This window comes from Cydia pomonella, chromosome 23 (genome assembly GCF_033807575.1).
Source record: "Cydia pomonella isolate Wapato2018A chromosome 23, ilCydPomo1, whole genome shotgun sequence".
NCBI classification, from domain to species: domain Eukaryota; kingdom Metazoa; phylum Arthropoda; class Insecta; order Lepidoptera; family Tortricidae; genus Cydia; species Cydia pomonella.
The window spans coordinates 3513222-3523785 of NC_084725.1; positions in this window are offsets into that span (position 1 = coordinate 3513222).

Here is a 10564-nt window from a genome sequence, read left to right on the forward strand (position 1 = left end):
AGACCCTACTCATAATGTTGTGTTCCTGCCGGTGAGTATGGTTGCCAGAGCTCAACGAGGGGAGAGAGGGGTGTTAGGGTCGGCAACGTGCATGTAACTCCTCTGGAGTTGCAGGCGTACATAGGCTACGGAGACTGCTTACCATTAGGTGGGCCGTATGCTTGTTTGCCACCGACGTAGTATTAAAAAAAAACGAATTTCCTTTCCATGAGACGAGTTTTTTAACGTTGTAACTATTATCAACTCATCACTACGAAACATGTCAAAAAGAAAATAATGATTTCGTAACTATTTTAATGGATACAATGCATTCTAAATTGAACTTGTACTCGGTGGGCATGATGGTTAAGATTCTAGTATTAAGTTCAATGTAATACATCGATTAGCAAAATATAATGAACCTGTACATATATGAAAAATAACTTGGGCTATGAGTCACTCGAATTGAGACGGTCTTTGGCGACGGTAAAATTTGTGTTGGGTCTTATACGCAATAAAGTGGACAGCATTGAGTTAGTGAGCGAGGTGATGCGCTTATTCGTGCCCTCGTCGCGGAGCAGACTCCGAGCACCGCGGCTGCTGGCGCCGGCGGGCGCGCGCACCGGCCTGTATCGATACTCACCGTTGCGGCACACGCTCTTCATGCTAAACTCCATGCTTAGCTCGGCTCCGTATTGCGATTTGTTCACTTCAGGGATGGCGAGCTTAATTAATGAATGTAAGAGAATGTTTGAGAGGAGTGAATGTGGTAATTATATATAGTGACCGAGTTTGTGACGCTATGGTGTTAGCTGTAAGTTGCAAATGTAATTTAAACGAATAAAATAAAAAATAAAAATAAAATAAATTGACGACCACTGCAATTTTACCGATATTTAGAAATAAAGCACTTTGGGTCACTTGCACCAATAACTAACCCGGAGTTAACCGGTTAAACCTGGAGTTACCATGGTTATCAGTACAATTTGACACTGGGTTAACGGTTTAACCAGTTAACACCGGGTTAGTGGGTTGGTGCAAGTGGCCCTTACATAAAAAAGAAATTATAGTTTTAGTTTACTCTGTAACAAAACTAACAAATGATGCATGTAAAGATGCCCTTCAAAATGGCGCCGAGTAATGGGAACGGAAGCGAGCGGGAACGTCGCATTTGTCGAAATCAAGCCGTTTTTGTACAAACAACCCTTCCTAACTCGGCCCTCGTTAGAGATACAACTTTTGTCCGAGCGCATAGAATACAAGACGTCACAGAAGTGACTTGATGTCTGTGACATAGTAGAACTAAAGGGCCATAATCCGCGAAAATCGAAGTTCGTCAATTGCGGGAATTTTTCTCTGTCACTCTAATTACGTCTTAGTGAGAGTAAAAGAGAAGGATCCCAGTAATTTTCGAATTTCGGTTTTCGCGGTAGACCCCCAGGGGTGTCAACTCCGCTGATAGGTCACGTTTTGCAAACACTGGCAAGTTACGTGTGTAAATAATATATCATTCCTTTCTTGAAAGGTTTCTATGCGGCTTCGGCCCGGTAGTATGGGAAAGCCCAAGAACTACTGGCTGAAATGATTACCCTTAAACCACGTTTCAAATTTTTAAGGGAGAAACGTAAAAAACACATTCAGTGGTTAATAATGGAGAAGGCAACCATCAAGATGACATTTCGGGTGCACATATTTTATTGATGACCTTAAAAACCACCAATTCATAGACACTGAGTACCTAATTTTTATTCATTTCTGCGAAAAGGATTCAACTTTTTTTTCCGATAATTCCAGATATAAGAAGTTGTGAATAAATGTTATAAGGGTTTGTGTATAATAAAAACCTTCTGAGTGTATAATTCCATATTCTCTCCATTTCTTTAACCGTATATGCAACGTATTAGGAATTGGGAAGAGCGCCATAATAATATCTGGTGGGACCTGTAATATGACCAACAAACTGTAGGTTTTACTCAAACTAACTAATCTTTCTCCAGCAACTTTTTGAAATAACTTTTGTTTTAATTTTTAGTACAATTTAAAGTTCTAAAAACGAAAACAAAAGTAAAAAATATATACTGATGTAAAAAAAATTTTTTGCATAAATAATTTTTTGCACAATCTTTTATCGCCGACTGTACTTTTCTTTCCAAAGGCATCTAATGCTCATCGAGACAATTCTTAAAACCCCAAACACAATTAGGCTGCGCACAAAACGGCTAGTGTAGACGTGCCTCGGCCGAGGCGGCGCCTAACATACTAAAAAAATGTTTTGGAATGATCAATTTGAGCTCATTCAAATGATACCCCACTTGACCTAGTCACTAGACTTCGAAATTTTGCCCCCTGCCCATTATTGGGCATTTCCCATAATTATTAAATAAAATACTTTCAATGTGTTTGGGTTAGCGTTGTTCACAACTATTCCAAATTTCAAATATAGAGGTATTTAGCGATGTCACAGACAGACAGTCAAACAGACAGACAGACGGACGGACAGAATCGTACGTGGTACGGAACCCAAAAATCATGATTCAGATTCAGATTCAGATTTTTTATTGGTAAAAAAAATACTGATTTTTACACGTCAAATAAAAATACCATATTCTTAATTTAAGATAGACTTAAATGTGCGGTATAGCTATAATTAAATTACAATTTCAAAATGTCAGTTGTTTACTAAATGTCGGGTAAATAATCGTAGAATAATGTTATAAATTGATTTAGAACTAATAACAAAATGTCAATATATAATCAATTAATTAATTTAAATTACAAAAGAAGGATGCGTACAACATTTACCTACTACAAATTATCCCTTAGGTATTTCGAGTTCGTTTATATCGTAACAGGCTAATTTAATAAGTAAAGCCTTTAATTTATTTTTGAAAATGGAAATGGAAAATATTTAGCAGTGGAAAAACGTTTTCTCTTTTTGTATAGTCGGTCAATTACTATACTTCCCTCTTAAGTGACCTTTCTATCCCTCGCTACTCTTTGCTCCACAAAGGAACAATAAGTAAAATTATATTCAACGTGATTTTTTGTGCAAATATTTTGCAACAACTTTCTCGCGTCTGTTTGAGTTGGCCTTTGTCTTCTGATTACGACGCCGGACGGTTTGGAGACTTGTTGTTTTTGTTAAGCTTCTGTAGTACTTACTTATATAATTGACCGAGCGTTAGCGAAGGTCTCAGTTTCAGCTTGGACATAAATGCTATCTTTTGTCCGGATGTTCTCATTTCCAGGTCGCATTTCTCAACCGATTCTCGTGAAATTTTGTGAACAGGTAGTTAGATAGATTTTTTCTTTCGTTTCGTTTTTTTGGAAAATGTTCAAAATAGTTTTAATTGCTCATAATGGCAAGTAAGTTATGGGCCAATTCGTCTAATTGAAGTCATTCAGTTGCATTTCGCTCGTACTTGTCCGTACATGTATTGGCGCAGGCGATACGCACGATAACTAAATAACATAATTCAAATATCATCCTGGTGTCATTGTACGTTCGAATTGTCTAGTTAGGTTTCTAACAAGTTGAAAAGAACTCAATTACATGAGTCTGAAAAAGACTTAGTCTTAAAGTAGAGGACTTAAAGGACTTGAGTCTTAATCATGTCCTCGGCGTAATCATGGACTCAAAGCTTACCTTTGTACCCCACATTGATAATATCTTAAATAAATCTTTTAAGCAGTTGGGATTCATATTGCGCGTAGGTAAAGATTTCAGGAGACCTTCGACGTATAAGATATTATTTAATAGTTATGTCCGTAGTCGATTAGAATTTGCTAGTTCAGTGTGGAACCCGCTATATAAAATTCATGGCGATAGAATAGAGAGAGTGCAAAAGAAGTTTGTAAGAGCAATTGAATTTCGCACTGGAAATAAATACATAGATTACACTACCGATATGAAAAGACATAATATTTTACCCTTGAGCTTGCGTCGCGAACGCACTGATATTATAATTCTCTATAAAGTCATTAACAACATCATCGACGCCCCTGAGTTATTAAAATCTGTTTCATTTAGAGTACCCCGTCGTTGTGAGCGAGCATGTAGAAAGAAGAACCTCTTTTATATTCCTCGTAGTCGAACCGCATATGCGAGAAACGGTTTCATTAGAAGAGCATGCAGGATGTATGATGATAAGTTTCAAAATGTAGATATTTTCAGTGAAAAGTTCGGTAGTTTCAAACAACTTACATTGAAATGTGTTAATGGACTTTAGATAGCTAACTTTAATTTAATTGCAATTATTGTTTGTTATTACTGTTATTGCAATGTATTTCATCTTTGTTTTTATTTTTGTTAGGATATACGAGCAATATTTGTAACTTCGTTTTGGCAACTTAGAATTTCAGGTTTAGTTTAGTAATTATATGTATTTAGGTTATATGGTTTTCATACTATATTTAAGGAAACTGTAGGTCTATAAGTCTATTACCCTACATTGTAACAATGTATCAATATAAGAGACTGTTTGTTTCTAAATAAAGAAAATAAAAAAATAAAAAAAGGTTAAGACTCAAGTCGCGATTCACGCGGTTCACGTATACGCGCCGCGTACGATAGGCGTGGCGTTCAAAAGGTTGAACGCCACGCCTATCGTACGCGGCGCGTAATCGTGAACCTTGTCGGTACGAATGAAGGTTGATATTGGGCTGTAGCCGCGCGGGTCATATGACGTCTTTGGCGGTCAAAAGGTTAACCAACACTACGTAAGAATTGACATATATCTAAGGACAGGCCGGGCATTAAAAATGGGGCTAGTACAGTGGTGTCACGCACGCGAATTCGAGCCTATCGTGCAGTCTAACAACACAACTATATAGTTAGACTGCACGATTGGCTCGAATTCATGAGTAACACCACTAAACTAGGACCATTCTTAGTGCCCGTCATAGGGGTACAATAAGTACCTATAGAGATGAATGAGAGGCACCAGATGACTAAACGAGATGCTCTTATGGAACTTTCAGTAGGAGTAGCAGAGAAAGCTCTATGATTGTTTGTCCTTGTCACAGTTCCATTTTTTTTTCCACCGTAAATTTTAGTATGATTTATGGTATGGTGGGCAACAAATAACCCGACCAAATTACGTAGGTTGTTTTTGGTATGTTGTCAGGAATGTTAAAACGTGTTTTTAATTTTGCGCATTGCGCATGTTCTGTAGCGATAAGGCCGCCTGTTGTTTACATCTTCATGTATTATATGCGTTTCCATGTATATTTATTCTGAGGTTGTGCAATAAAGAGGATATGTATTGTATTGTATTCTTCTGTCCCTCACGGGCGCACGCGTATAGTACATCTATGTGATTTTACCATCTATGGTGCCCGTAAGGATGGGCCTTATGTAAAATAGTAGGATTAATTACAGGACATAACACACTAAACAAACACCTACGCAATATGGGTAAAACAGACAGCCCCATGTGCAGAGCGTGCATGGAAGAAGAGGAAACAACAAAATATCTAGCCTGCAAACAAGTAGAACTGGTAGAACTATACAGGAACAAATACCTAGGGACTCCGTGCACACTAATACAAGCAGTTAGCAACCTGAAAACTTTGCTAGGCTTCGTGCAGGAGCTGGGGTGCTTAGAGTAGTGCTACCTCGTTTCAAGCAAAATAGGCACAATTGTTATCGATTTGCGAAAAATGCCCAGAAGCACTAACTAACTAAGGCCCGTCCTTAAATATATATATGTCAATGTACATAAGATTGTCTTCAAATATTTACCTAATATCAGTAATTATACAGTTGGCCCAGTAAACTATTCAAGAAGTCTCAAGTAACCCTCATAATGGCAAGTCAGACACTCCAACAAAAACCCCTGTCCCAATGTAGACTTTATTAAGTTACGCCATGATTTACAGTCTGAATAAATCACATTGGTTCTAGAATTTAAACTGAAATTTAGGACCTATGTATTTATAAATCTAGACTATTTAGGGTTTATTTTTGGGACTCCCTTATTGATAAAATTTATCGTACTGACGGTTTGAATTTGGAGAATCTCAGTCGATACCGGGTATTTGGTAGCGATAATTGATATTTAAATTAATTTAATAAAAAAATTATACTCGTATTAATCTTTATAAAATTAAATAGTGCTCGCTAGTCTTAAAAGTATTGTTATATAAGTGTATCTCATGTAAGTGAATTTTGTAAATTCTTTATGAGATAATAAATGTCTTAAACCATAATAAAAAATTACATTCGAAGATGTAGTTCCCGTGTATTCCAGATTTGTTCTCGTCACAGTGATTTCCGAATTCTAACTGACTCAGTATTATAATTGCTTTCCACCGAAAGCGCATGAAATATGCTGTACTCTTTATTGGCGCATCTCAGTAAAATTATACAAAAGAGAAAAAAAAAACAATTGATTAAATGAAATATGCTGTACTCTTTATTGGCGCATCTCAGTAAAATTATACAAAAGAGAAAAAAAAAAACAATTGATTAAGCGATAAGACCACCTGTTGTCTGTAAGAGCCACTTGCACCAATCACTAACCCGGAGTTAACCGGTTAAACCTGGAGTTACCATGGTTACCAGTACAATTTGACACTGTTAACCGGTTAACACCGGGTTAGTCGGATGGTGCAAGTAGGCCTTAATAAGACAGAGACTTAATAAGGCCTACTTGCACCATCCGACTAACCCGGTGTTAACCGGTTAACAGTGTAAAATTGTACTGGTAACCATGGTAACTCCAGGTTTAACCGGTTAACTCCGGGTTAGTGATTGGTGCAAGTGGCTCTTACAGACAACAGGTGGTCTTATCGCTAAAGAGCAATTCTTCACGACAACTTTTGGGTAGCGAAAACAGAAAAATTAATCGAAAAAGTAAGTAATGAATACTCGTAATAACATAGTTTCGATGAATACGAATAGTTCTTAACGTTAGTAAATTTATTACGTCAGTTGTCAGTATGCCAATGTATGTCAGTGTCTTGCCTCAGTGGCCAATTAGTAATCTTCAGAGTTTATACAAAAAACCGGACAAGTGCGAGTCGGACTCGCCCACCGAGGGTACTGAACTTTTTAGTATTTGTTGTTATAGCGGCAACAGAAATACATCATCTGTGAAAATTTCAACTGTCTAGCTATCACGGTTCATGAGATACAGCCTGGTGACAGACAGACGGACGGACAGCGGAATCTTAGTAATAGGGTCCCGTTTTACCGTTTGGGTACGGAACCCTAAAAAAGAATTTAGCGCAATAGCGCCACCCCTTATTTTTAGCTGCTAATCTTTATGAATGTATCAATAATTTCTTTATGTAGAGTGGAGGTAAGGAGAATAATCTCTTAGTCTGTAGTCTGTTCGAAAAGAGAAGAGTTGTGGAATGTATTGGGCCCCACACATTCCACAACTCTTCTCTTTCCGAATAGATTCTATGGGAGAACTGTTGCTAAAGTATTCAGCTGGCAGCTGTAAATAATAGTTCGAAATCTCCCCGGTGGCTCTAGGGTAGCACAAGGACATGACATGATCTTAGACGTTATTGACATAGTGAAGTGCGCTGTCAGTAATTTTTTTATTATTGTCAAAAATCAGTTCGTGATGTATTGTGGCGCCACCTATTTACAGTTTTTTGATGGTCACTTTTCATAGGTACACATAGATTGTTCTCCTTACCGCTACGCTCCATACATTTCTTGTTATATGGGTTTGGGTTTAAAGATTTTTTATTACTCATAAAGAACAAAAGTTCACTTACAATGAGCTTAAACTATAAACAATTTCATACGTGGTTTACAATCACATCCAGCTAGTCGATGATACTTAATATACATTATCACTGATATATTTCTTCAACTTGGTTTTAAGCATTTTTAATGACTTACAATTTTTCACTTCACTAGGTAAGTTATTGTACATCTGTGCTCCCTCGGACATGATGTTTCTTTTGCCGTATACTGTTCTGTGCTTAAGTAATTTAATTTTGTCTGTATTTCTCAGGCAATGTCTAAAATTTCGTTTTGTTAATGTAATGTTGTTCTGTTATTCGATTTAGATCAGTTTGTCATATGTATCAAATGTATTCTGCCTGTTTACAATCCAACGCATATATTATATGTTTTAGGTAGGCTTCACGTGCGGTGATTAATTCCATTAGGTACACTTGAGTTCATTTTGTCTCTTTACAATAATATTGTGCTTCTAATTTTATTAACTGTAATGACAATATCATACGTACGCAATATTGGAAATTTGATTTGATTGTAAACCAAAACCATTGCTGTGACATAGGGCTTAATTTAATTAAACACATTTGTAATACAAATTGACATGTGAAGGGTGATCATTTAATATAGATTACTTGGCATTAAAATAAGTAGGTTTATGATAAAACCTTATAGTACAAAAGGCGGACTTAGTGCCATGAGTCATTCTCTACTAGTCAACCTTTAGGCAAAGCAGAGATTGTGATGATTATGATTCGATTTTACAATTTATATTACTATAGAATTCATGCAATTAAATACACCTACAGTAGTTAATTTTATTTATAATAAATTAGTTTAAAAATATATATGTACATCAAATCATACAAATACTCTTTCAGAAAACATAAAATAACAAAAAAATGAAATTAATACAAAAAATGAGAATATATTTTGATATGAAATACCCACGTAACATATTTAATGTGATTTCTTCCTGAGCTGTATTAAAGTATGATATGGGCTTTATGATATTTATGTGGAGGAAATTTAAAAACAAATTGCTAAGTAAGAATACTGTTATAATTAAATGAGGCCTCATTGAACAGATTCTAGAACCTCTTTTACCTAACTCTTATCTGGCCACTTCACGTTGATAAATCGAATGACACATTGATAATTACATTTAAGACAAATTGCAAATCTCTCCAGAGTAGCGCTAGAGTAGCTAAGAACCTAGGCGTTATTGACGGAGTGAAGTGTGCTGTCTATGATTTGATTTTTTTTTCAAGTATTCTAGGTATTGTAGCGCCACCTATTTAAGGTTTTTTAATGACACTTTTTGGTACATGGAGATTCCATTCCTTACCTCCACCTTCCATACTTGAGGCAAACAATTTACGGAAGGTGGAGGTAAGGAAATAAATCTCCATGTACCAAAAAGTGTCATCAAAAAACCTTAAATAGGTGGCGCTATAATACCTAGAATACTTGAACAAAAAAATCAAATCATAGACAGCGCACTTCACTCCGTCAATAGCGCCTAGGTTCTTAGCTACTCTAGCGCTACTCTGGAGAGATTTGGAACTATTATTTATAGCTAACAGCTGGACACTTTTGCAACAGTTCTACCATAAGAGATGGCACTCCTTTTAATTCCACACTCCATAAAACAATTGTTGAAAGTGTTAAACATCTTGTCAGTTAAATGTACATGATGATTTCTTTTTACATAAAATTATAATTTATTTATTTGTTCGGTAAGTTAAGTGAAAACAAAAAAAATATACATACGAAAAGTTTTCTTAGTTTCCATTTAAAGTTAATTGTTTTAATGTAAAGTACCATAAAGTAGGTACTTTATGGTTCATAAAGCAGGTGCTTGCGGGGCGATGGGTGGATAATTATGTGTAAGGAATGCTTGAGGTTTAGTAAGATGATGGATTAAAGGGAATCTAGTGTTATTAGAGCGTTTTAATTTAATAATATTTGTACATACGCATAGATAAATAGATCTAGAATACTCATTATTGGCACACTTCAGTAAAAATATACAAGAAAAATAAACAATTGATTAAATGTAAAGGCAGCCAACAGGCGGTCTTATTGCTAAAAAGCGATCTCTTCCAGACAACCTTTGGGTAGCGTGGGTACATACAGTGTGGAATTGTCATTTCACTGTGTATTTGTTTTAAACTGTAATTCTGTGTAAATATTAAATAAATAATGATATTGATAATGATCAATCCATTCATCCATCTCCATCTTGTACCTCATCTGCTTTATGTAAATATAACCTAGTAAAGTAATCTAGCTCTAGATACCAACTAATTAACTTTCCTTTAAGAAATTCAAGACTAATTAGGTTTCAAAATCAAAGACTACTTCAAAGTGAAGTGATGTTATACAAGTGATTATAATTTCGAATTAAGATCTTTAGCTGAGGCAAGTTATTTAGTGAGATGATTGAGTTTAGGTAATCAAGAAATTTTGATGAATAATAGTAGGAAAGTTATAGAGCCTATCTGGTTATGTAATTTTTCAATTTACATGCTCTGAAAGGGGGCCATTGTTGTTCTAAAAGGTGTGCAGAAAGTGATACATTACTGACAACATTAAACATTTTATTTTCTAAGTACGATTTTGTTCATGTTTTTAATTTCCATCCTGATATTTAACTCCTCATTCCATATATAACGATACTTTTACCTAAATGATTAATTGAAAGTTTTTAGAAATGTTCGTTTATAAAAAATTACAAAAAAAACTCATATACTAGTAGTACGTACTTACTCATTACATTATTAGGTAATTCGGTTGATTCAATTAACTGTTATTATCATTTCTTTTTATACGACATTTTAATTAATCGTGGTTCCTGTTCGTTATTGTATAGTTTTTTTT